General features: G+C 40.0%; 1 protein-coding gene across 1 annotated transcript in view; it reads right to left on the bottom strand.

Annotated features, from left to right (window-relative positions):
* The window catches only part of slco3a1a (solute carrier organic anion transporter family member 3A1a), a 340,728-nt gene that overhangs the window by 114,548 nt on the left and 199,863 nt on the right, over nucleotides 1-26,317 (bottom strand). The gene's annotated exons all lie outside the window — the stretch shown is intronic.

Genomic DNA, 26,317 nt, shown 5'->3' with positions numbered 1-26,317 from the left:
CCTCTTGTCTGTCTCTGCCTTTATTCTTGCAGCAGTTAAGCCTTCACCCCATCTCCCCTCCTGGCTCTATGTTCAGTGAGAACTCTGACTTGAGACAGTTTAAAACCCCGTCTTGGGGGAATTCCTGACCAAAGCCCAGAATTGTTTCCAGTATCAGGGGTAGCTCTTCTTTTGCTATGTGAGCACTAGTAGGCTAGAGCTCCCTATATTGATATCCTATTGTTCCTGTCATAGGAAATTGTCCAGGCCTCCAATCCTTCGCACTAGTAACTATGTTTGTCAGCAATATGCCCTTGGCCCTTATCAGTATCTGATGCAATATAAATGTAGTAATTATATATGTGTGTGTTTTGTGTCTTTGTTAGTTTTTTCTCAGGTGAAACTGATTTTTGGAGGTTTCTAACCATTTTTGTTCAATTTTTACAAAGTTTATTTTTATTTCATTTTGTTCTTTTGTATATGTCAAACACGTCACTTGATTGTAATCAGCAAATTTGTGACATAAGCAGTAGCTAAGCTATAAATATGGAACTAGTTCCATGTATTGGTATCCCTCAATTGGATAAACCTCAACAATCTTTTGCGTTAGGTTTCTTTTTGAATATTACCTCCTTTGTGACTTTCACTTTGATTTTTGCTTTGCCCCTTTGCTATGCTCATTCACGTTTCTTTTAGATCTTCTGGTTTCAGCCTGGCCTGGTCCTAACTACAATTCTCGTCTCGAGGAATTATCTCCTGGTCTCTTGTCTCTCACAATAATCCATGGAGACGCTGTCTCATAACAGTAACATTAATCAGGCCACAGCTACAGTATGTGAAAGAAGGGCTAAGGGAAGTAAAAGCCTTATGTCAAGAGCTGTGTTTGTAGTCTTTGCAAAAGCCTTTTGTCAAGCTCCTTGGTGCTTTTAGTGATTTTGATTCCTACATGATTTTTTAGATTTACTGTTGCTTGGTGCCTTTTCTAACACCTTTTGCCTGTTCCTGTTTGCCTATTTGCTTACAACTATTTACCTGTTTCTTAGATCACAGAAACAAAAAATGATTGTCTTACTGTTTTTGCTTTACGCCTTCTCCCACCATAACCTATCGTCTATCGGGGAGGATCGAAAGCTTTAGATTTGTCAAAAATTTTAATCTTTGGCTTTTGATAGATGTTGAAGTTTTAGGGTCCCCTGATACCGAAAACATCAATATCTTGATGATGGGTGTGTCTGTCTGTGTGTTTGTGTGTGTGTGCGTCATAGTTTCTTGAGGATGGTCTAGAGCTAAAACAGCAGAACAGAAAAATGCCAAATTTGAAACTTAAGCCTGTTATGAGATGACGGTGTGCGGATTAATTTTTGAACTAAGTCATGCAAGAGAAAGAGGTACTATTGAGGAGCCCCCAAATACCGTAATTCTGTAATTAATTATGAATTCTTCTCGTCAATTGCTATTGTAATGACCTATTTTATGATCAGAAAGATCAGCATCTGAGCAGTAAATAATTCCAGAAATGTTATAGAATAGTTCAGGTAACTTGGTTCCTAGGGCGCAAAGCCTACTGATGCACATGCCTGAATCTTTTATGGTGCTTTTTTATGTTTCTTTGCCTTGATCTGCCCAAAAACCAAGGTGTACACTACTAGTCACTCTTTATAATGCAACAAACCACACTGCAGTCCTGTGGCTCAGCTTTCACTGTACAGAATTCGACACCAATGCACTTGGCGATGTCCTGTCTGTAAAAAACACAACAGAGCAGCACAAACCTGGTAGATGCTCAAGTCAAAGTATAAGAGTAAGTCAATAATTTTCTGCACTTTGGTAATGTTTGTGGTCACAGTGGTGAAGCTTCGACCTTGAGCAGTCAGTTTCTCTTCTTGCTTTCTAGGAGTAAACACAGGCACTCCACTCTCCACTAGCACCAAAGAGCAGAGAGCAGTGAGCCACCTCTTATAGGTCAAAGGTGTACCAGGGGCCAAAATAATCATAAGTTCATCAGAGTCATGGTACAGATTGCTTAAGGTTGTTGCTGGTTGTAGATGTGGATGAGCTCCTTCTTTGTGTTCAAGACTTGTTGACCATTTTTTAATTTCTCAGTCCATTCGTTAGCACTCCAAGGTGGCAAACATTATCTTGATATTGTGCAGAAAGCCTTCTAGCCTTCTATGGATTTCAACTCCTCTTACACGTTCAGCCCATAAAAAGTGGATCACTGCTCATTTTTCTTCTTTGGTGCAAACAGATAGTGGAGAGGTCATGTTTACTCCTACAAAGCAACAAGAGAGACTGACTGATCAAGGTTGAAATTTTATCATTGTGACTGCAAACACACCATGTTTCTACATATGTACAGGGAAAGCTGTGCAGCCAACAAAAACAAAATTATCACAAAACTTCCTCAGCTAGGAGCCTAGTGTTCCCTTCAATGCTTTTAGCATTAATGAAAACAACGTGAACAACTTAAAATGCACTTTGTTAACCTTACATGTAATTAAATTAAATTAAAATTTACTAAACTAAGTTAAAATGGTATACTCAAGAATTAAATAAAATTAAAATCAGTTGAAACTAAAAAATATTTTGTTTCTGTTTTTTTAAATCTGGTATTCTTTTATGGACTACCCCTCCTTTTTCAGTAACTGTCTATGCAGTATATGGCTATGTAGCTTAATGGGCGTAGTGATTGTCACCTACTAAAAAGAATATGTTTTTGAGCTTCAACATTCAGCAAATCAGAAAGTTCTGTCCGGGAGAAATCCAAGCATGACACTGAAGGTAACTCAAAGTAGTGTGTAATCAATGCAAGTGGTGATCGGGAGTGGGGAGCTCAATTAAAGGTAAATAGCCTGACGAAATATAAGAATACCCTTAATCTGCTTTCAAGAAGATGTCAATGAAGAGACTAAGAACTGTGATATAATGAAACACACAAACCTACCAAGGAAGGTAAAAATGACAGGCTGCATTGATCAGGAAACTTTAAACTCGTGCTCACAGAAAGCTGCTCTTTATATACCTCGGTCAATCAAATTTAAAAAGAAAGTGGGCAGGTACAGCTTTTATTGTGTTAGAAAGTCACACAGGTTATGTGAATTCCTTTCCTTTATACTTCAGATGCTGTGAAATACTTGATCTGGATGTTAAATGTAATCAACCTACTGCCTAAAGAGATAGACACTAGTGCTATGCACGTTAGACACATTTTAGAAAATGTCTTGAACTTAAATGTAGATGGCTGGAGTGAAAAGGGGCTCACTCCATCATTTATGGGCATTTCTATGTGTTTTTGTGTTCCTTGTGTTATGGAGGTAACAGCATGCATTTCTTAATCTTCATTGAATGGTCCGCTTTAAGCTAAAACAAAAAGAAAACTGAAATGACTCCCTCAAAATAAAAACTAGGTGATATGAGTCATGGATAAAAAAAAAACTATGACAGAATTGATCAAAACCTAATAAAAGTAAACTGATAATTAATGGACAGAAGAAAATAGCACAGAAATAAAAATTAATAAGAAATGGATACTAAAATAATCTCGGCTCCCAGCCATTGGCTGCAAAACCTCATGCTCTCTTGTTAGCGCTCCAGGGCTTTTCTCTCTCTCTCTCTCTCTCTCTCTTTCTCTCTAAGTATCATCTACTAGGTCCTCCAGCACCCTTGAGGAATCTTCTCAAGACTCTTCTTGCTCTTGTGCCTATTTCATTTATAGAGTAACTTGAATAACATTTTCCATGACCCTTAGCATTCCATTATTTCCCATACTGGCACACAAAGCTGTTTTATTCCTGTCGTGTGATATCTTTGCAGAAGGACAAATGTCCAAGTCTTTAGAGTCCTGGTGCTTCCTGTTTTGCTATAAAGATTTTGAGACATGGACGCTATCCAGTGACCTGAGACAAAGACTGGACTCCTTCGGCACTGTCTCTTCAGAGAATTCTTGGGTACCGCTAGTTTGACTTTGTATTGAATGAGCGGTTGCTCATGGAGTCCCGAATGAAACACATTACCTGCATTGTAAGGGAACATCAGTTATGGCACTACGGCCATGTGGTGTGATTCCCCAAGGCTGATTCGGCTCACACTGAGGACCCGAGTGGCTGGACCAGGCCAAAGAGATACCCACATAACACGTGGCTGAGGAAGACAGAGAGTCATTTCTGAAGGGTGGGACTGGACCATGTGCCTGCATGGGGGGGCGGTTGCCAACCAGGATCCCAAGCTATTTCGTCATGTGGTGGGTGTGGCAATGCGCTGTACCATTATACTGTATGTTCCCCAACCTGACCTGATTTGAGTGTGAGTCTCTGTTTCACTACTGTCTGCCCACTGCCTCCTTGCTTTTTACATGTCAGTTAGAAAACCCATTACAAACAAAAAAGTAAGTTCAGAAAATGAATGGATGGCTAATAGGAAAATGAACACTCCATCTCAATTCACTGTAAGCAGCAACAAAACTTGGACTTGTGCACATGTGAGCACTCCTTAACCTCCTCCCTTCTCTGTGTGGGTATACAAGGTCAATCACACAAGGAAGAACAATGGATTGCGTTAGATATTGTTGATCTTGTGTGGCTCTTCTCAGGTTTTGGGGTAGATGTGTGTAGTTCATAATCTATCTTCTGCATTTCATTTAATCCTCATGGGTATATAAATGTCTCCTAAATTCTGTGGACGGCTACAGTGGTAGTCTGGACTTCAGTCCCACTGGAGTTTATTCTTTCTTTAGCGTCAAGAATGATTGGCTCTCTTTTTGCCTAAGCTATAAAAAAACACACCTGAAACACATGTCATTTTTACAAGCCACTGACACAAGACTTAAAGAAGAAAGATTGCTTTGAGCTGATCATGTGGATGCCACACTGTCTCTGGCTGTTGCATGAAGAAGATGGATGAAGTTACGAAAGATGGGGAACACAAATGAATCGGGTGGTGAGTAGTTTACGTGATTTACTAGCTTCTTTTAACTGAAGAGTTTTACAATCAAATTTGTGCCTGTTAACTTTATTGACTGCTGGATGAGTTCCTGCTTTTTGCATGTGCTGCTGACCCAAACACTTTTGCTGAATTGGTGCTGTATAAACAATAAAGCATCGACTCCATTACTGATAAACTCCTCTGCAGTGTCTCTGGCAAATACAAATAATGTTTGGAAGGAATATTCTCTTGGTTTTGAAAGATATAAAGCAGAAATGACACAGTACATTATGTATTGATACTCTAATGAAAATAAAACAATCTTTTTTAAAAATACTTTTAATTTTTCAACCTGAAACGTATGCATCAACACAACATATGTAAAACCTACAATATGGTACAGCGCAAATGTGGCTCTTGATCAATTTCTCTGATATTTATGAGTGCTCTGATTTTTGCTGTTAATTACTTCCTACAGTCAGTCGAAGACAATCTAATATTCCCAAAGATGAAAATTATATAGAAAAAAATAAATTAAATAAACAGCTGAACATGTAAAATGCATCTGGAACTTGATTGTGAAAGTCAGCCATCAGCACTTTTAAATGCCTGGAATAACTGGCACACAAATAGCTTACATGGCATTCAGCTTCAGCAATAATGCTGTCACATAGAAGTCAGTCTGGCCAGGTACACACATTCTACTGAGTCTATGGGTCTACTTGAAATCAAACTTGATGTTGAAATACACACACTCACACAAGTGGAAAACTGAAACTTCAGCGCCTCAATATGCTACCACTTGAGCCCTGCCTGTGAATTATTTTTCACAATATTGAGGAGCACAATTGTAATATGCCACATTAGTTTTTTTAACTTTTAATGCTATCTATGTGGTGTAAACAAACACAATTAACCGCCTTCTTATTTCAAATAAGCAATAAAATAGAGCCCTCTAGGTATGTCCAAAAAATAAAAAACACATATTTTTCATACTGTAAAGAACACCCTAATTGTCCATAATAATTTTATGTGCATCTTTGTTGTGGAGTTGTACCAGGCATATGAAGAGGTCCACCCTTTAGTCTATAAATGGACAGACAGATAGATACACAGACTATCTATCTATCTATCTATCTATCTATCTATCTATCTATCTATCTATCTATCTATCTATCTATCTATCTATCTATCTATCTATCTATCTATCTATCTATCTATCTATCTATCTATCTATCTATCTATCTGATATTCAAGGGGCTGACTGATACCTCTATATGGAGATTACCTCTAGTCATGTGCTTTACATACAGATTGTTTCTTGCCATGTCTTCCATGTGCAGTTTGTCTATTGACACTTTTAGTTGCGTGGCATTTGCCATTATTTGTACTTTTTCCTATCTGCTGGTATTATTTACAATGACTCCTGAAATGTGTGTTCACATATTATATTAAAAGCACCTACCACAATAGCCATGTTTGTCTGGTAGCACAAAACAATTCAGCTCCCAGTGGAGTGATTTTGTTGTAGTTTGGCACTGTTATTCTTCAAGGAAATTTGTCAGGATAGTTCAATTTTCATTGAGATATCTTGAATACAGGGTACCATACACATTTATGAAACCTCAAAATCTCCCAATGAAAAGCACTGACAAATTTGCCAACTTGTCTACCCTAAAACAGAGAAACTTTTTTGTGAAATCAAATACAATTTATTTAATGCTTAAATTTTTGTGTGGGCGGGGTTACTTTAACTTTATTTATTTATTTATTTGTCTATCTATCTATTTATTTATTTATTTTTCACTCATTTGACAGCCACTCCTGACAGCAAAACAGTGAGACAATTACGGCCATGCATGCTGGAGCAAGTGCATCTCACTGCAGGACATTGGATGGAGCAGGGTCAGAAAATGTATGATGTTAGATGTGTATTTATTTACCGTATTTAATTCACAAATAATGATATTCTTTATTAAATAAGTATGGTAGTAATAATGTTGTTTATTTATTTATCACTGTATAAGGTAAGAACTGTCCCTTACTGTTCCACCATACAGAGGTAGGTCTCATTACAGTATCACATTCGGATGAACCCAATAATTTTAGTTTGAAAGTTCAGCATAAATTTTAAATCTCCACTGGGTACTTGTTAATAATTTTTAAAAATGTCCTTCAATTTATTTTCTGAAACTGGGAGAAGCCAGACTTTACACTTGTAACACAAGAATCAACCCTGGACTGCATAGCAGCCATACTGGGCCAAGTTCAAGTCTTCAATCAGCCTACAATGCTAATCTTGGGGAACAACCAACTTAAATACCAAAATTAAGCATTGACTTTACTCCCTTCATGAACTAACAATTCATTGAGCATGTGTTTCAGAAATTGATTTAATACTGCTATCCACATGTAGTAAATTGATCAACTAAGCATCAACGGTTTGGTCTAAAGTTAATGATTGGGCAGATTGAGAAAAATAATCTGTGGGTGGTCTCAGTTAACAGTAAATTGGAAAAGGAACACGTCAGGCTTTACAGCCTAAATAATAATAATAATAATAATAATTCTTTACATGTAATAAAGTGCTTTTCTCACGACTCAAAGGGCTTTACATAAAGAGTGGGGAGCCACTTCTTCAACCACTAATGTGCAACACCCACCTGGATAATGCGACAGCAGCCATTTTGTGCCAGCACACTCATTTCACATTAGCTGTTAGGTGGTGAAGGGGTGAGTTAGCCAGTTAGAGACAGGGGAGCCAGAATGACTGCAGTTTTAGCCAGGACATCGGGATACACCCTAGTCTTTAATGAAAGATGCCCAGGAATCTTTTATGACTACAGAAAGTCAGGACCTTGATTTTACAATTCATCCAAAGGACAGTGTCATTTTAAAGCACAGTGTCCATGTCACTGCACTGGGATCCACAATCAGAACACAGGGTAAGTGCCCCCTGTCAACTTATCTTCCAGCAGCAGCTCGAGCTTTTACTAGATTTCCTCTAATCCAAGCACTGGCTGGGTCCGGACATGCTTAGCTTCAGGTGGTTGACCTGTTCTGAAGTGTATGTACAGCTGCACTAACTGCCTGTTACTGAGGTTGGATCTTGCACATGATGCTAAATCAGATGAATCCGTATAGGTTATGACAAGCAAGTACCATTCAATGAACACCAATGTCATCATGTTAACATAAGAATAATATGTACATGGTCTTTGATTTAGACTATTCCTTAGCATCCATCCACCCATCTTCCAAACGTGCTTATCCAGAGGCCTATCCCAGCAAGCATTGGGCTTAAAGCAGCAACAATCATGCTGGCTCTAAAAAGTATGTTTGTGACTGTGCAGGCAACAGAAATTAGAACCCAAAAACTCAAATAGTACCAATAAAAACCTACATCTCAAAACGCATTATGCCAAAGTGATTTTTCAACTTTGTATTTTGAATTCAAAGGGCATGCCACTGGCTGATTGATTTACTGATAGCTTAAAACCATCCATAGTATATACATGTACATACGTTTTCTGAATCCACCTATACAATATCATAAAGGGCATCCCATTCAGCATTCTTATTTAATCTAATATACGTGTCAGTGGGAGAAAACAAATGTGAATATTAAATCCAAGTTTAGAAATTTATATGTATTAGTAATTTTAAGCAATATCATTATGTATTAAATTAGATATCTTTATTTATAAAAAGTGTAAAACCCTTACATTCAAAAAGGACTGCATAGCAATCTGTTTTCTTTTTGCTTAACAGTCCATGATATTCTCCGTAAAGGCAATTCCATTCATTAATTAATTTTCTGACCTATCCTTTTCTATTACAGAGTGATTAGGTGCCAGAAATTATCTTAACAGCATAAGGGAGGAACCAACCAGTCCATCACACTCCCTTAAATGCTGTTTAATTAGTGTCTATGATTAACCAGGGAAATTCATGACACGGATATGAGAGGAAATAATTGTGCCCAGGGATATGTCATACAAACTGGACAAATATACAAAGTCTGAACTAACTGTGATCATCAAAGGAATCAGACCCAGTTCCTTGCAGTTGTCAGCCAGAAAAATTCTCTTTTTTCCTGTCATAATCTGGCTTATGATTTTAACTTTTTCCAGCTGTTCTGGAATGATCTGAGCATAATTCATGGGGTTATGGAGGTCAAGCAATCGGTTAGTTATATATATTGTTCCCATGTGTTATAAACATTGTTAAACATGATTCATGTTCTCCTGTGGAGCCATTGTGTCTTTCTAATGGGCGCTGCCATTTTGAGATAATAATCACCAACAAAACTAAGCCTTTGCTATGCCGGGCAATCGGGAATGTGCGATGTGTGACGTCATTACTACAGTGGTATAAAGGTTTGCATTGAGCATTTCCTGGATTGGACTCTTGAAAGCAAAATCTTAGCATCTTTTCTTCTTGTTAGTTTTTCAATTGACTGGTTACGGCATCTATTTTTCCCTTCGGGATTAATAAAGTAGATCTAATCTCATCTAATTTTATCTAATTACTCTGGGTAAATATTCTTAAAGGGGTAGGCTCATTTATTATACAGATGTCAGCAATGAGTCCATACAGAAATATTTTACATTTAAGACACTAAAACACTGACATACAATCACATTTCCTGTTTCCTAGCACTTGTACACGTTACTTTGTGGAAGGACATGGTTTATGCTTAAATGTGTTTGCATGTTTACCACAAAACTTTAGCATACTGGTAAAATGTTTTTCAAAATCAGTCCTGTATACTGGAACAAACAGTTTAGCACCCATTGCTACTTATACATTTAAACAAATAAAGAAACCCTTCATATTATCTCTGACTCTTCACTTATGTTGAAGATTTACTTTTCCAGTTGGGAATTCATCTTGCTATATTTGGAATGAATTGAGCCATCTCTGTATCAAATTCTCAAAGTGCTTCATATTACAAGTCATGGACAAACAATAAAAACAAAACCAAAAAGGATGCCTCAGTTCTCATGCGACACTGTCAACAGTTGTGATTCTCTTTAATTTGAGGAGTTTCAGAGGCAGTTCTGACAGTTCTGTGTCGTGTGCTACAGTTATATAGTACCTTAAGAGCCCTCAACTTTGACCACTGCTGTGTCTGAATTCATGCTGAAACTACTGCATCATTTGAAAGAAAATAGTCTGCGTTTTCAGTAGTACATGTGAAGATAATAAAGCATCGGTCAACTGGATATAGGTAAAAAAAAAAACAGTATTTAATGTGACATATGATTTAGTCTCTGATTCATTCATATCTTTCTGCTGATAGTTTTTCCAAGATGAATAAAATATGTATTCTTGGTTTAATACAACAGAAAACATTCCTTTTATGAGCTCTGTGGTTGCAATAATAAAATAAATGGTTTGCGCCATTTCTACAGTTCCTTTGAAAAATGAGTATGACAGCTACAGTCCTGAGTATACTCTCTGCTATTAAAAAAAAGAAAGCAATCCCACAGGCAGAGAAATCCTATTATTTAAAAAGTAAGCACTTTCAATTGAATTTGATTGTTTGTAATTATTACAGCCGCAAAAAATCAATCAGCATCCATTTAATTAAGAGATCTTTGCTGTTCTTCACATCAGCAGTGATGCCATGGGAAACTGCTGAACATGCGACAAGGTTATCTCAGGAAGCACTGCACGACTACTTAAACGCCACTCAATCAACGAACGGCTGGGATTTGTAGTTGCAGGTCACAGAAAATGAATGTGCCGTTTGTTGTATTTTATTTATTTATTTCCCTTTGTTGTCTTTTTGGCAGGCTTGAAAAGAAATGTACAAAAAAAAATGAAAGTGCCTCTACAAAATCAAATATGCAGTTGGGATTAGTGTGCTCAGATTTAGCCGCTTGCCCAGTAATTTTCAGCCTAGTCTGCACTTTGCAGAGACAGTGGAGGCTGGTTTGACCTCCCAGATGCCACAACTGGTCAATAGGTTTACTTACAATTAAAGTCAGAAGTTTACATACACTTGGATCGAATTCTTTAAAACTCACTTTATAACCTCTCCACGGGTTTTATACTACCAAACTATACATTTGGCATATTGTTTAAGACATCTACTTTGTGCAGGCAAAGGAAATCTTTTCCAACAATGTTCACAGACAGATTGTTTCACTTTTTATTGACTATATTACAATACCAGTGGGTCACACTTTGTTAACTATCTCTTTAAACAGCCTGGAAATTCCAGAAAATGATGGCAAGCCTATATGCAATTAGACAATTAGCTTCTGATAGCCAATTAGCCTAATTGAAGTTAACATGTGGATGTATATTGAAGCCTACCATCACACTCACTGCCTCTTTGCTTGACATAATGGGAAAATCAAAAGAAATCAGCCAAGACCTTAGAAAAAAAATCTGGTCCATCCTTGCGAACAATTTCCAAACACCCAATGGTTCCACATTCATCTGTACTAATAATAATGTGCAAGTATAAGTACTGTGGTGGGTTGGCACCCTGCCTGGGATTGTTTCCTGCCTTGTGCCCTGTGTTGGCTGGGATTGGCTCCAGCAGACCCCCGTGACCCTGTAGTTAGGAATATAGCGGGTTGGAAAATGGATGGATGGATGGATGGAAGTATAAGTACCATGGGACCACACAGCCATCATACCGCTCAGGAAGGAGGCACATTCTGTCTCCTAGAGAAGAACGCACTTTGGCACGAAAAGTGCAAATCAATCCCAGAACAACAGCAAAGGACCTAGTGAAGATGCTGGAGGAAACATGCAGACAAGTTTCTATATTCACAAAATTAGTCCTATATCAACATAACCTGAAAGGCTGCTCAGTGAAGAAGAAGCTTCTGCTCCACTGCTGCCATAAAACGCCAAACTGCAGTTTGCAATGGTACAGAGGGCCAAAGATATTACTTTCTGGCGAAATGTCCTCTGGTCTGATGAATCCAAGATCAAACTGTTTGGCCATAATGACCATTGTTCTGTTTGGGCGAAAAAGGGTGAGGCAAGCCAAAGAACACCATCAAAACTGTCAAGCATCATTTCGTGGGGGTGCTTTGCTGCAGGAGAGGCTGATGCTCTTCACAAAATAGATGGCATAATGAAGAAGGAAAATTCTGTAGATACATTGCAGCAATATCTCAAGAGCTCAGCAAGGAAGTTGACGCTCATTCGTAGATGGATCTTCCAAATGGACAATGACTCCAAGCATACCTCCAAAGGCAAAATGGCTTAAGGACTATAAGGTATTGGAGTGGCCATCACAAAGCCTTAACCTCAATCCAATTGAAAATTTGTGAGCAGAACTGAAAAAGCGTGTGCGAACAGTTTGGCCTACAAACCTGTCCCAGTTACACCAGTTCTCTCTGCAGGAATGAGCCAAAATTCCAGAAACTTATTGTAAGAAGCTTGTGGAAGGCTACCCAAAACGCCTGCCTTAAGTTAAACAATTATGGCAATGCTACCAAATATTAACAAAGTGAATGTAAACATGTGACCTACTGGAATTGTGATATGGTCACTAAATGAAACAATCTGTCTATGAACCTTGTTGGCAAAAATTACTTTTGCCCTGCACAAAGTAGATGATATGCCAAATGTATAGCTTGCTAGTATAAAATCTGTGGAGGGGTTATAAAGTGAGCTTAAAAGAATTCACCCTAAGTGTAAGAAAACCGCTCACTTCAGCTGTACTGTAGTCTTGAAATTCTTGTGAGCATTATTGATATTTTTCAATGCAAACTGGACTTGAAGTTCATATACAAAAACAGAGTATTTGGGGTGTGTTAGATATGGGACAGCTGCTGCTTGCTCACTCTTGTGTTTGGACAGTACTGCACACTCACCTATTTTCAGAAGCTGAAACTTCCAGTACAGGCTCAGAGAGTGTATTACTGATATAACTAAGCAATGTGTTGGCTGGGCCAAATACCTCCCACTGCCCTACTTGTTAATGCTATTTCTGAGCAGTGTCTTTAAGTCAGATCCCTTAATAAACATCTTTGAAGCAGGTGACCCTTGGGCAAAGCCTTTTACTCGTTATCTGTGCCCTAATTTATCTTTCTGTTAAGCCCCTTTTTGTTGGATCACTTGCTGAACCGATCAAACTCTGGACACTGGTGAGTCAGATTGATTAGAGAGCTTACTCTGCATCCTATAGCATGGTGATCTTTATTAAGTAGGACACTCGTGCAGTTTTAACAGTTGTTAAATTACTATTTTAATTTATAATTGTGATATGATAGGATCAATTTAAAATCCCCATTTAATCTTCTGAGGTCACTGTGCTCCTAGGAGAACTTCAATGTTGCAGGAATTCGTTTGTAGCCTTTCCCAGATCTGGGACTTGACACAAACCTGTCTCTAAACTCTGCAAGCAACTCCTCCAACCACATAGCCTGGACATTGCTCTGATGTGGCCATTATATAGACAAATGTGTGCCTCTCCTAATAATGCCCAATCTATAGAATTGACTACAGGTGGACTCCAAACAAGGTGCAGAAACATCTCAATGATTATCAATGTCATAGAAAAGGGTCTGAACACTTGCAACAACATGATATTTCAGTTTTCAATTTCTAATAAATTTGCAAAGTTTTTCAAAATCCTATTTTGCTTTGTCATTCTGGGATACTGAGCATTTCATGATATGGATAAAAATTATTTTAAATTTTAGCACAAGTCTGCAGCATGTTGAGTCAGATCCTAAACTGTTATTTCAAAATCAAAGCTGTCTATCAAATCTGCTTATTATCAGCAGGTCTTTTTCAGAACACACACATGATCGAAAGGAGCATTACCCCAGTGAGGTCTCATTTGCACTCCTCGCTGTTGGTCAATGATTACAACTGAAAATATTAATCTTGACTTTTAAAGACAAACATGGAATCTCACCGAGCCACTTAGCAGATCTAATTAGCCTCTATGTGTCGAGCAGAAGCCTTCACTCTGCTGATACCCATTTTTTGTCCTTTAAATCTTACAGGTACAAAACTCTTAATTACCTCCAAGACTTTGGAATTCTTTGCTACTCTCAATTTGACAAAGTGACTACTTGATTTGATTAAACTCAGACTGAAGACCTACTTACTTGAAAAGGTGTTTCATTGATGTCTCTTAACTGTTTATGAGTGCATGTTATATATTTGTCTGTGAATATTACTCATGGTCTTGCCTTTACGTTATATCTATTCCTATTCTATTTTTATTATGTACAGATTGTTCCAGTTTTTATTTTGATTTTTTAATTTATTCTTTCTTTGTGTATTATCAATGTAAAAGGCTTTAAACTTTTTTTGGTTTAAACTTTGAATCCTTGAGGTGTACTACAATATATAGCAATATTTATCACTTATGGATGTTTTTGTGGGCGGCACGGTGGCGCAGTGGGTAGCGCTGCTGCCTCGCAGTTGGGAGACCTGGGGACCTGGGTTCGCTTCCCAGGTCCTCTCTGCGTGGAGTTTGCATGTTCTCCCCGTGTCTGCGTGGGTTTCCTCTGGGTGCTCCGGTTTCCTCCTACAGTCCAAAATCATGCAGGTTAGGTGGATTGCCGATTCTAAATTGGCCCTAGTGTGTGCTTGGTGTGTGGGTGTGTTTGTGTGTGTCCTGCTGTGGGTTGGCACCCTGCCCGGGATTGGTTCCTACCTTGTGCCCTGTGTTGGCTGGGATTATCTCCAGCAGACCCCCGTGACCCTGTGTTCGGATTCAGCGGGTTAGATAATGGATGGATGGTTTAAACTTTGAATCCTTGAGGTGTACTACAATATATGGCAATATTTATGACTTATGGATGTTTTTTGTGGGCGGCACGGTGGCGCAGTGGGTAGGGCTGCTGCCTCGCAGTTAGGAGACCCGGGTTCGCTTCCCAGGTCCTCCCTGTGTGGAGTTTGCATGTTCTCCCCATGTCTGTGTGGGTTTCCTACGGGTACTCCAGTTTCCTCCAACAGTCCAAAGACATGCAGGTTAGGTGCATTGGCGATTCTAAATTGTCCCTAGTGTGTGCTTGGTGTGTGTGTGCCCTGCAGTGGGCTGGCGCCCTGCCTGGGGTTTGTTTCCTGCCTTGTGCCCTGTATTAGCTACAGCAGACCCCCGTGACCCTGTAGTTAGGATATAGCAGGTTGGATGATGGATGGATGTTTTTTGTTTCAGAATCAATTCAACATTGATTCACAACTTGCAAAATCAAATATTATGCTTATCATTGACTTTCTATTGCTAAAGAAAAATATGTCATTGGACATTTACTTTCACCTACAGTAAGCATATTAGGTCCAATCCCCTTCATATGCCAAAATCAAGAGATTGGCTGTACCATTTCCTTGTGGCAGAAGGTCTCTTGATGATGCCACAAGGTTTGGATGGCCTTTAACATTAACGTCAGAAGAAAATATTGCTACCATGAGATGAATCATACTGAAGAATCAGAGACTGACAAAATGTGAAAATACAGAAAAAATAGGGATGAGGTATGAATCTACTAAATGTATTTTTCATGAAGGCTTTATATGAAGACTTAGCTCCTGCTTTACCACCACAGAATAATACATTGATGAAATTCAAGAAACTACTACTGTGACACTATTTTTTTGATTAATCTAACAATCACCTATAGCCTCACTTGAGAACAAGACCCTGAGACACTCCTTCACTTTGGGTAACTGCTCACCCCTTACCTGCAGGGAATATGCCACTATTTTATGGGAGAGGATCACAACTTCAGATTTGGAGGTGCTAATTCTCCCACGTAGACACTGGTACATCACAAAACATGGTCTGATGAGGCCATAAGGACAATATAATTTGTAAACAGCAGAGATGAAGGTCTTAGACTGCAAACCTAATATCTCCAAACTTCAGTTGTGGCTTGCTGTCCAGTCCAGAAACATCTGCTCAGAATGTTGTCAATATTCTTTACATGCATCAAGAGGCTCACCAAAGTGTTCAAAATTAGTGGCAATCACAGAAAAGTAATGAAAGAAATTGTTCACCATTCTCCTTCACATCAATGTCTATTTACACTACATGGGTTACAAAATCTGATTCATGAACCTGTGGATTGTAAGAGATGCCATTCCCACCATGTTTTCCAGAACTGAACTTGTGTGGTTCCCATTTGTTCCCTAATCTGATCATGCCAATGGTGGAGACTTCAAGTTACCTACAGAAGAACATTTTATCAGAGGGGAATAGACAATTTTTGCAAATGTTATAACATCCGTATGGGTGTTGATAGGAATGAAGTACAAAATACAACTTGTTGGGTTGTACTGGTGCATCTCTTAACAGGTTAGGCTCAAAGACTTTCTGTTCTGCCCTTGTATAAAGTAATGGTACTAAAAGATTCTTAAAATATCTTCAAACATAATTAAAGCAACTGTAAATCACTTTAAGATGAATAAACTTAATAAACGCTTGGACAGTGCCCACAGCTGACATTATCTCAAACCCAGGTTGCTGATAGTCATGAACCGAGGATGAACCAGAGAAATGAGGGCTCAAACCAGCAAAGGTTGTTGTAAAAGCATGCAATGCTTTTATTAAAACAATCCAAACAATGTTCAAAGTGCACAGTGCAGGTGATCAATAAATAATCCATAAAAACACGTGGGGATTAAAATCCAATTAAAAAACCTTTACAAAAGGCAGTTAAAATCTTCATGTTAAAACATAGCCAGAATCCATTAGTCTTCGTTAAAAAAAAAATCCTTGGTGCTTCCTTCTAATTCTGTGCCTCTGTAGATCACCTTTTGAGGTCTGTTCAAGCTACAGAGGATACCCTCTGGCAAAAGTGGTCAAACGTTTCACTGTCTTGTGCCCTGCCGCCACCCTGAGCATCTTTGGATAGTTTATGGGCCCTCGTCCCTTATCCCACCGCTATCCCTTGATGTCTATGGAATCTCAAGCAGTGGATGATCACCCCTGCTCTACTTCAACAAACTACTTAGCACAGGGCCACCATGCCTCCTCTCTGCTGCACCAGCCCTTCCACGATCCTGACATTCTTTCACCCATTTGTAACCTGGATCAGCCTTACACATGGTTTGCCTCCCTCTAGACTCCTTTTATCCTTTGTGAGTGCAGGTGCGCTGCCAAACGATCTGTACAATGTCAGTGGTGAGCAGATTGTACTTACATGTAACAAGCAATCAGCTGGCCTCCTCTATCAAACACTCAGCAGCTGGGCACCCACAAGCCTGTACAGAGCCGCGCTGTTTTTACTAAAAATACGCACTGCTGCAGACACTATAATGCACTTTATCAGAACTTTACTTACAAGTATATTTAAATAACAACCTGAATGTTTAAAAATGTGTTTAAATAATTTCCTTACTATTAAAAAATAAATGTAAGTAGGCAGGAAGTGATTTAAATACCTCAATGAATATGACATATAGTAGCTCTTTGCTCAATTGCAACTGTAAGTGATAATTAACCAGATTTTAAATGCGGAGCAGGTCCAACTCTAGCCAGTACATGGGGTCATACAGTACAGTTTTACTAGAGCTTGTTCTGTGCTTACAAAGATCACACCATTGAGTGAAGATTCACCTGGCTCTACATATTGGTTTAGTTTACTACAGTGAACTGTGGCATGATAAGTGCAGACGTCATAGAGGACAAAGATTGGCAGGTATTCCGACCAGGATGGATGGTACTATACCTGCCCAGGAGAATTCAAAATGGAAGGGTGGAAGGAGAATGCCTCCCAGGGTCATGTGCTTCCTTAACATGATAGTTGGCAGCATCCCTCTAGTGGATCTCCCATTTAAACACCCACAGGTCTGCACAGGAATTATAGCCCCAGTGGGCAGCCTTTCTGGGTTTCTTAGGAGCTTCCAGGGGGATCTGCAGGGAGGAGGACAGTCCTGGAAAGCGCTTCCTGGATGCAATATTGTGGCACCAGTAATACTCCCAGTTCCAAGATAAAGGAAGCCAACCTGCCTCACCCAGGTAAGCAGGATTCAGGAGAGCAGGAGTACAATATTCGCCTTTTGGTGTAGAGCAGGAGGAGGAGGTAGGGAGCATGCACTGATACAGCATGTTGCCACATAACAAACCACCTCAGGATCCCAAATAAGGACCCAAGCACAGCCTTGTTAGTGCATATGCACCGCAAGTTGGGTGTGCAATGGGTGAGAATGAAGATTTTGGAGTGAGTTGGATGAAGTGATGAACAGTGTACCCAAGGGACAGAACGTGGTGATTGGAGCAGATTTCAATGGGCATGTTGGTGAAGGGAACAGAGGAGACGAGGAGGTGATGGGTAGGTATGGTATCAAGGAGAGGAATGAAGAAGGTCAGAGGATAGTGGATTTTGCCAAAAGGATGGACATGGCTGTGGTGAATACGTATTTTAAGAAGAGGGAGGAACATAGGGTTACGTACAAGAGTGGAGGAAGATGCACACAGGTAGATTATATCCTATGCAGAAGAGTTGATCTGAAGGAGATTGAAGACTGCAAAGTGGTGGCAGGGGAAAGTGTAGTTAAGCAGCATAGGATGGTGGTCTGTAGGATGACGTTGCAGATCAAGAAGAGAAACAGAGTGAGGGCAGAGCCAAGGATCAAATGGAGGAAGTTGAAAAAGGAAGACTGCAAGGTTGAGTTTAGGGAGGAGGTGAGACAGGCACTGGGAGGCAGTAAAGAGTTAACAGACAGCTGGGAAACTACAGCAGATGTAGTAAGGGTGACTACAAGAAGGGTGCTTGGCGTGACATCTGGAAAGATAAAGGAGGAAAAGGATACCTGGTGGTGGATGGAGGAAACACAGGAGAGTATACAGAGGAACAGGATGGCAAAGAAGAAGAGGGATAGTCAGAGAGATGCAGAAAGTAGACAAGAGTACAAGGAGATAAGGCGCAAGGTGAAGAGAGAGGTGACGAAGGCTAAAGAAAAGGCGTATGATGAGTTGTATGAGAGGTTGGACACTAAGAAGAGAGAAAAGAACCTGTACCTGTTGGCTAGACAGAGGGACTGAGCGGGAAAGATGTGCAGCAGGTTAGGGAGATAAAGGATAAAGATGGAAACATACTCACAAGCGAGGAGAGTGTGTTGAGCAGATGGAAAGAGTACTCTGAGAGGCTGATGAATGAAGAGAACGAGAGAGAGAAGAGGCTGGATGATGTGGAGATAGTGAATCAGGAAGTGCAACGGATTAGCAAGGAGGAAGTAAGAACAGCTATGAAGAGGATGAAAAATGGAAAGGCCGTTGGTCCAGATGACATACCTATGGAAGCATGGAGGTGTTTAGGAGAGGTGGCAGTGGAGTTTTTAACCAGATTGTTTAATGGAATCTTGGAACGTGAGAGGATGCCTGAGGAGTGGAGAAGAAGTGTACTGGTGTCGATATTTAGGACAAGTTTTAGGACGGAGTGGTGGCTCTGAGGCTAGGGATATTCACTGGCAATCGGAAGGTTGCCGGTTCGAATCCCATAAATGCCAAAAGGGACTCTGCTCTGTTGGGCCCTTCAGCAAGGCCCTTAACCTGCAATTGCTGAGCGCTTTGAGTAGTGAGAAAAGCGCTATATAAATGCAAAGAATTATTATTTATTTAAGAATAAGGGGGATGTGCAGGACTGCAGTAACTACAAGGGAATAAAATTGATGAGCCACAGCATGAAGTTATGGGAAAGAGTAGTGGAAGCTAGGTTAAGAAGTGAGGTGATGATTAGTGAGCAGCAGTATGGTTTCATGCCAAGAAGGAGCACCACAGATGCGATGTTTGCTCTGAGGATGTTGATGGAGAAGTTTAGAGAAGGTCAGAAGGAGTTGCATTGCATCTTTGTGGACCTGGAGAAAGCATATGGCAGGGTGCCTCGAGAGGAGTTGTGGTATTGCATGAGGAAGTCGGGAGTGGCAGAGAAGTACCTAAGAGTTGTACAGGATATGTACGAGGGAAGTGTGACAGTGGTTAGGTCTGCGGTAGGAGTGACGGATGCATTCAAGTTGGAGGTGGGATTACATCAGGGATCGGCTCTGAGCCCTTTCTTATTTGCAATGGTGATGAACAGGTTGACAGACGAGATTAGACAGGAGTGCCCGTGGTCTATGATGTTTGCTGATGTAGGGAGCAGGTTGAGGAGACCCTGGAGAGGTGGGGATATGCTCTAGAGAGGAGAGGAATGAAAGTCAGTAGGAACAAGACAGAATACATGTGTGTAAATGAGAGGGAGATCAGTGGAATGAAGAGGATGCAGAGAGTAGAGTTGGCGAAGGTGGATGAGTTTAAATACTTGGGATCAACAGTACAGAGTAATGGGGATTGTGGAAGAGAGGTAAAAAAGAGAGTGCAGGCAGGGTGGAATGGGTGGAGAAGAGTGTCAGAAGTAATTTGTGACAGACGGGTATCAGTAAGAGTGAAAGGGAAGGTCTACAGGACGTTAGTGAGACCATCTATGCTATATGGGTTGGAGATGGTGGCACTGACCAGAAAACAGGAGACAGAGCTGAAGGTAGCAGAGATAAAGATGCTAAGATTCGCACTGGGTGTGACGAGGATGGATAGGATTAGAAATGAGTACATTAGAGGGTCATCTCAAGTTGGACGTTTGGGAGACAAAGTCAGAGAGGCGAGATTGCATTGGTTTGGACATGTGCAGAGGAGAGACGCTGGGTATATTGGGACAAGGATGCTAAGGATAGAGCTGCCAGGGAAGAGGAAAAGAAGAAGGCCTAAGCGAAGGTTTATGGATGTGGTCAGAGAGGACATGCAGGTGATGGGTATAACAGAACAAGATGCAGAGGACAGAAAGTTATGGAAGAAGATGATACGCTGTGGCAACCCATAATGGGAGCAGCCGAAAGAAGAAGAAGAGGAAGAAGAAGATCATGCACATTGGGGGTGTTTTCCCCTTGCAAATGGCAAACCATCAACTGTTATGAGCTTTTTTCATTCAGCACTATTGTAGTTGAAGACTCAGTACAACCCAAGTTCAGTCATGATGTGACCCATAGTTTAAGAAAGAATACTTTAATGTATTTCAAACACAATGTAACATTAAAGTCTCACTGCATTCTGAAAATCAGGTATTATGTACACTATTGTTCAGACAATACTTCTTATCATGAAGTAACACGATAGGTCTACCCATGCACACTGAAAATAAGTGTGAGCAGCTATGACAATTGTTGATATGAGAATAATGGCACTTATCCAGCTGACTACAGGATTGTCATCTGTAATTAACACACATTAACATTAACATTGCACTTTCAGAATTGATGTGGTCCCTTGATCACATATGACTATACTGCAGGTGACACTCTTTACTTTCTTTACACATCTGTAGATACGTTTGTAGCGGGTGTTATTTAGTGTAAGTAGGTTGTGTGGCAAGTGGCTGGGGGTGGTACCCAGCCGGGACGCTCTGAAGGACCGGAGGATGGCTTACGCCTTCTCCAGACCATGAGGGGGCGACCGCTCTGGTGGCTTTCGGGACCACGGGAACAGAGCTTAGAAGCTCAACCCAATATGGGCCCGTGGTCACCGCCAGGGGGCGCCCCGATGCCTGTGGAGCCCTGGCCCTTGGCACTTCCGCCACACCCAGAAGTGCTGGGGGGAAGAAGACCAGGGACACCCGGAATGCTTCCGGGTGCACAGCCGGCAATTTCGTCACACCAGGGAGTGCCGGCCGGCACTCATTGGGAGGCACCTGGAGCACGTCCGGGTGATTATAAAAGGGGCCGCCTCCCTCCATTCAATGGCTGGAGTCTGGTGGAAGTGGACGGAGCTTGGAGGAGAGGAGAGGAGTGGAGGCAGCCAGAAGAGAGAAAGAGGCATTTGGAGAAGCTAGGACTATGGGGTGATTGGTGCTGCGGCACTGGGTTGTTCACTTTATTGTAAATATTGTAAATAAATGTGTGTGGTGCATTAAAATGATGTCTGCCAGTCTGTGTCCGGGCTGTTCCCCACAGATGATATACTTCATACAATGACATCTTTTCAGTGTTTGAGATATTTTCCTACTTTTTTGCTTGCTGCTAAGTTATGACAAATATGTACTGAAATAGGGTATGGGAGATGGACATTTTGAGGTAAGGTATTCATTTAAGGTAAGAAAGACAGACATTTTAATGTAAAACAGTTCTACTCATGGATCATGATGTTAAAGAGTGGTGATATTTTGCAAGTGGATTAGCAGATTCAAGTAAGACTTTCCTCTGTACACATGACAGTATTAATCTTATAATACATTTGGAAAAAACAATCTAACTTAGGGATGCAGGGAGCAGGATTTATTCTGACAGGTTTGGTTCCATGGAAGAATCCAATTAAGTACACACCCATATCCACTCATACAAGACTCACAAAATAATGTAATTATTTATACATGTGTGGCAAATGAAGCATTTAAAAACACAATATTTTAATATAAAACAGATGCAAAGGAATAAAGAAAAATGTATACATGAGCAAATGATCAGTTTTCAGTTCATGAACAATGTCTCACTTCTATAGTAAACGATGCCCACTTAAGTATGCTATGGTCCTGTTTTGTTCCTCTACTCTGTTTTACACAAAAGGATACAATTTGAATTAAATATTCATGAAAATGAAAAAATGTAGCAAGACTCAGGCTGCAGAACTTTCCCTCTTTGTCTGATGTCTTGTAGCTAAACAGCACACAGGTCTTCGGACCTTGTAATTACAATCCGATAATCACCTTTTCTCAGGCTGCTGGACTGGAAAGGTGGAGCCCCTCAATGAATCAGTCACCCAAAGCTGGTGATTAGTGGACCATAATACACACCCTGGGGAATGTTATTGCTCACTCATTAGCTGCAGACATCATTACATTTCCCCTCTAATGATATGTTGTAGTAATTTCCACTACAAAACATTCTGCTGGATTTTTTCAGGATGCTCCAGTTTTTAAAGGGATGGTCACTTTCATTAATAAAAATGAATTTGTTAAGAATTTTAAAAGCTGGTGCCTATTTTAATTTTGATTATTTACTTTTTAAAGGCACATATCACATTTTTGTTTACTAAGTATTTTTATAGCAGTGAATCACCCAAAAATAACAGTGACAAATGTACATAGTAGTGTTGTCATAGAGGACACAGATTGGCTGACATTCTGGCTGGGGTGCATAGTTTCTTGCCCGGCCGTGAGGCCTTTATAATGGATGAATGTAGGGAAGCAGCCTTCATGGCCATGCACTCCCCCAGTGTGACAGGTAGTAGCCCCTCTCTGGTGGAACACCCATGTGAACACTGGTATCTAACATGCAGACAAGAATAAGTGGGTGTATTCCACCACACAAAATTCCTTTCATTTTTTATATTTTTGTTGACTCATAGTTGGCGAATGTTAAAGGAAATTTGAGGGCCTCTACACACCCATAAGCACAGCTGGTCATGTATAAGGCAGAACTGTTATTCTCCTTCTTGCTTTTTCAACTGTCTAAGCCACATACTCACACTTATAGTCTCTTCAGATTTAAAACAAGTAAAACTGCAGTAGACTAAAGTCCCATCCAAGACTAGCTCCTGTCTTACATCCAGTGTCCCCAAGACAGGTGCCAGTTACTCAGAGCTTTGAAATAAAAGCACTGGGCTATGAAATGGATGGAAGTGAATTTTTTTTGATATTTTTATTTTCTTTCAGAACTATCGCAATTGCTAAATCAAAATTTACTGAACAAGTTCTGCTTCACCCTAATGCTGTGAAAACACATGACTTTTAAATAGACTCCATGGCCATAATTTTTCTTGTAACTGGGAATTTCCTGAATTGTACTAAAGCCAAGCAAAATGGCAAACAGCAGTCGAACTATTACATTTATTTAAGGCAGTGGTTTTTAAATTGGGGGCCATGGCAGTCTGGAGAGTCTGCAAGGCAGCTCTTGGGGGACATGGCACATTTGGAGATGTTGACGTTCTTAGGAAAAATCAGTTCTAATTTGGAAGACTGTCTTTAAATTGAGTAACATATTTTTTATATAGACATACTGTAACTGAAAATGTTCTGTAATTGTTGCAAGGAAGTAGTTCTGTATCGGTGTAGTTAAGAGACTGGTGCTGCGGGTCTCAGCTGGTGAGGTGTGCGTGCAGCTGACAGGGGATACACAAGAAAACTCAAATTTAAAAAAACAGAGTGGGGGGGGAGCATGAAATGGGTCTTAAAGTGGACTGTTACTTATACAGTCTCTCTGCCGCACTGCCTTTCACTTCCATTGCTCCGTCTCACAGTGCTCATGCACTCCTGTCTTGCTTACCCAACCTCGTTAATCTTATTCCATCTCCACAACCCGTGCCAGTTCTTGCCCGTTGAGTTTGAGGTAGCAGCTCCATATCAATAGACTGTCTGGAAGCAACATGCCAAAAATGATGGACTTTTGTGAAAGAGAACAGTTGTAGCATGTGAGTGCTGTCTTCTCAACCTGCAAAGCACTCTGGGTCCAGTTCACCAATGTAACAATGTTTTGGCAAACTTTATTGCTGTATCATCATTTTCAGAGCAAATTTAGAAACTGCTGCAGTGGGTTGGCACCCTGCCCGGTATTGGTTCCTGCCTTGTGCCCTGTGTTGGCTGGGATTGGCTCCAGCAGACCTCCGTGACCCTGTGTTTGGATTCAGTGGGTTGGAAAATGGATGGATGGATAGATGGATGGATTTAGAAACTGACAAGCTAGTGAAGAAGAATATACAATGAAGAAAACACACAAATGTTAACAATTATTAATAATAAAATAAATAATTTAATCCCAGATCATCCATCCACTTTCTGAATAAGCCTATCCACAAATGACAAAAGCTGACAGTACACAGGCAGTACTGGGCCTAAGGCAAGAAGGAACCTAGAACAGCAGTACTCATACTAGTCCAAGTTATTGTCCTTAAAGCAAGTAACTTGCATGTATTTGCTTTAAAACCAGAACACCTGGCTAAAACCCACAAAGACACAAGGAAAACATGCAAACTCCATCAAGACAATGACCACGACAGGAAATGAACTCAGGTCTCTGCAGCCACGAGGCAGAAATTCCAACCAATGCACCAATGTGCTGCATTACTCCTTCCTAATGCTGTTCAAAAATGGTTGTTTGAAATGTGATTGTTAGAATCAGAGCTTTAAAGTCAGGAAGTATGCATTCTCTTAACAATGAAGTTTCGCCTTCTCAAGAAGGAACTGTACTGCCATTTAAAAGTCACTTTGCCAACAATGACAAACAAGATCTGGACAAAGTGGAGGTACTGTTGTTTCTAAGGCAGCAGCCAAATGTTTAAATAGCATGACCTCAATATAACAATTCCACCATGACTACCCTGCCTTTATCATTCCTGCCAGTAAAAACTGGGAATTTTCAGGAACTGGGCTGGTTTCCTGGCTCTTTCCTTTGATTTATATTATTTATTTTGTATTTATGTATGAATGAAAATATGATACAATTCATTTGTTTACCTTGCAATGGCAGTAGGAAACCAGACAAAATGCACATGTACAAAGAGGTAGGAATGGAGGTATAAAGCAACAAATAACTAGAAATGTGTGAGAAACTAAGTGAGGGTTGCATACCTTTGAAAAATGAATGTGAGCTATAAATGTAATTCACATGAAAACACATACTATTAAAAAAATGAAGTCCTTTACTGAAACAGAAGCAAAGGAAGTTATTGGATTAACCAGGAGTTCACTTAATCATGGGCCTCTGAAAAATACATTGATTGAAAAATGGCCAAGACCCATAAGGGTATCTGAAGAACAGGGCTGAAGATTAGTTTAGCATTTGGAAATATACTTAAATAAATAAATAAGGGGGATTGTTTAGCTTTACAAGGGAGGTAGGGGACACTTCCAGAGACATAATGTACATGTCTATAAAGATTACAGAGCACATGGGTCTGCAATAAGCCGAAGACTATGCTTCAGAAGCTGTGATTCCATGGACCTGCCTCACCTAACAAATTCCACAAATGATAAACACCTCACCTTTTAATTCTGCTGGCCTGAAAGTAATGATCTTGTTGCTTTACCTTAAAAATGATGATTACCTTGAGCTGTAATGTCATCCACCCTAAATAGCCATATGAAGACCTATTTGTTTAAGCTTTGTTTTTTACTATTTACCGAAAGTGTCCATTTGCCTTACTGCACAGTTAAAATTGCAGTGATTAAGAATTTGGGCCGTAATGTCTGGAATCTTTACCACAAAGCAGTACGCCTTCCAAACTCCACTTGTATTGAATTTGTGCCATTAAATGAGCATTCTACCTGGTTTACTTCTTAAGGTATTAATGAATGTTTTAAAGAGCATGACATCACTTGCGTCCTCCTTTAATGATATAGAAAGTTCAGACACAGCCTTTCGTCTGTTCTGCTTTAATCAAAACACTCATTTCAGCCATCAACTCAATAATACCACAGTGACAAATAGCCATGTATTTGGGTGTTTAATTTTGTATTCTACACTG

Source organism: Erpetoichthys calabaricus, chromosome 17 (genome assembly GCF_900747795.2).
Source record: "Erpetoichthys calabaricus chromosome 17, fErpCal1.3, whole genome shotgun sequence".
NCBI lineage: Eukaryota > Metazoa > Chordata > Cladistia > Polypteriformes > Polypteridae > Erpetoichthys > Erpetoichthys calabaricus.
This window is presented reverse-complemented; position numbering and strand designations above follow the sequence as displayed.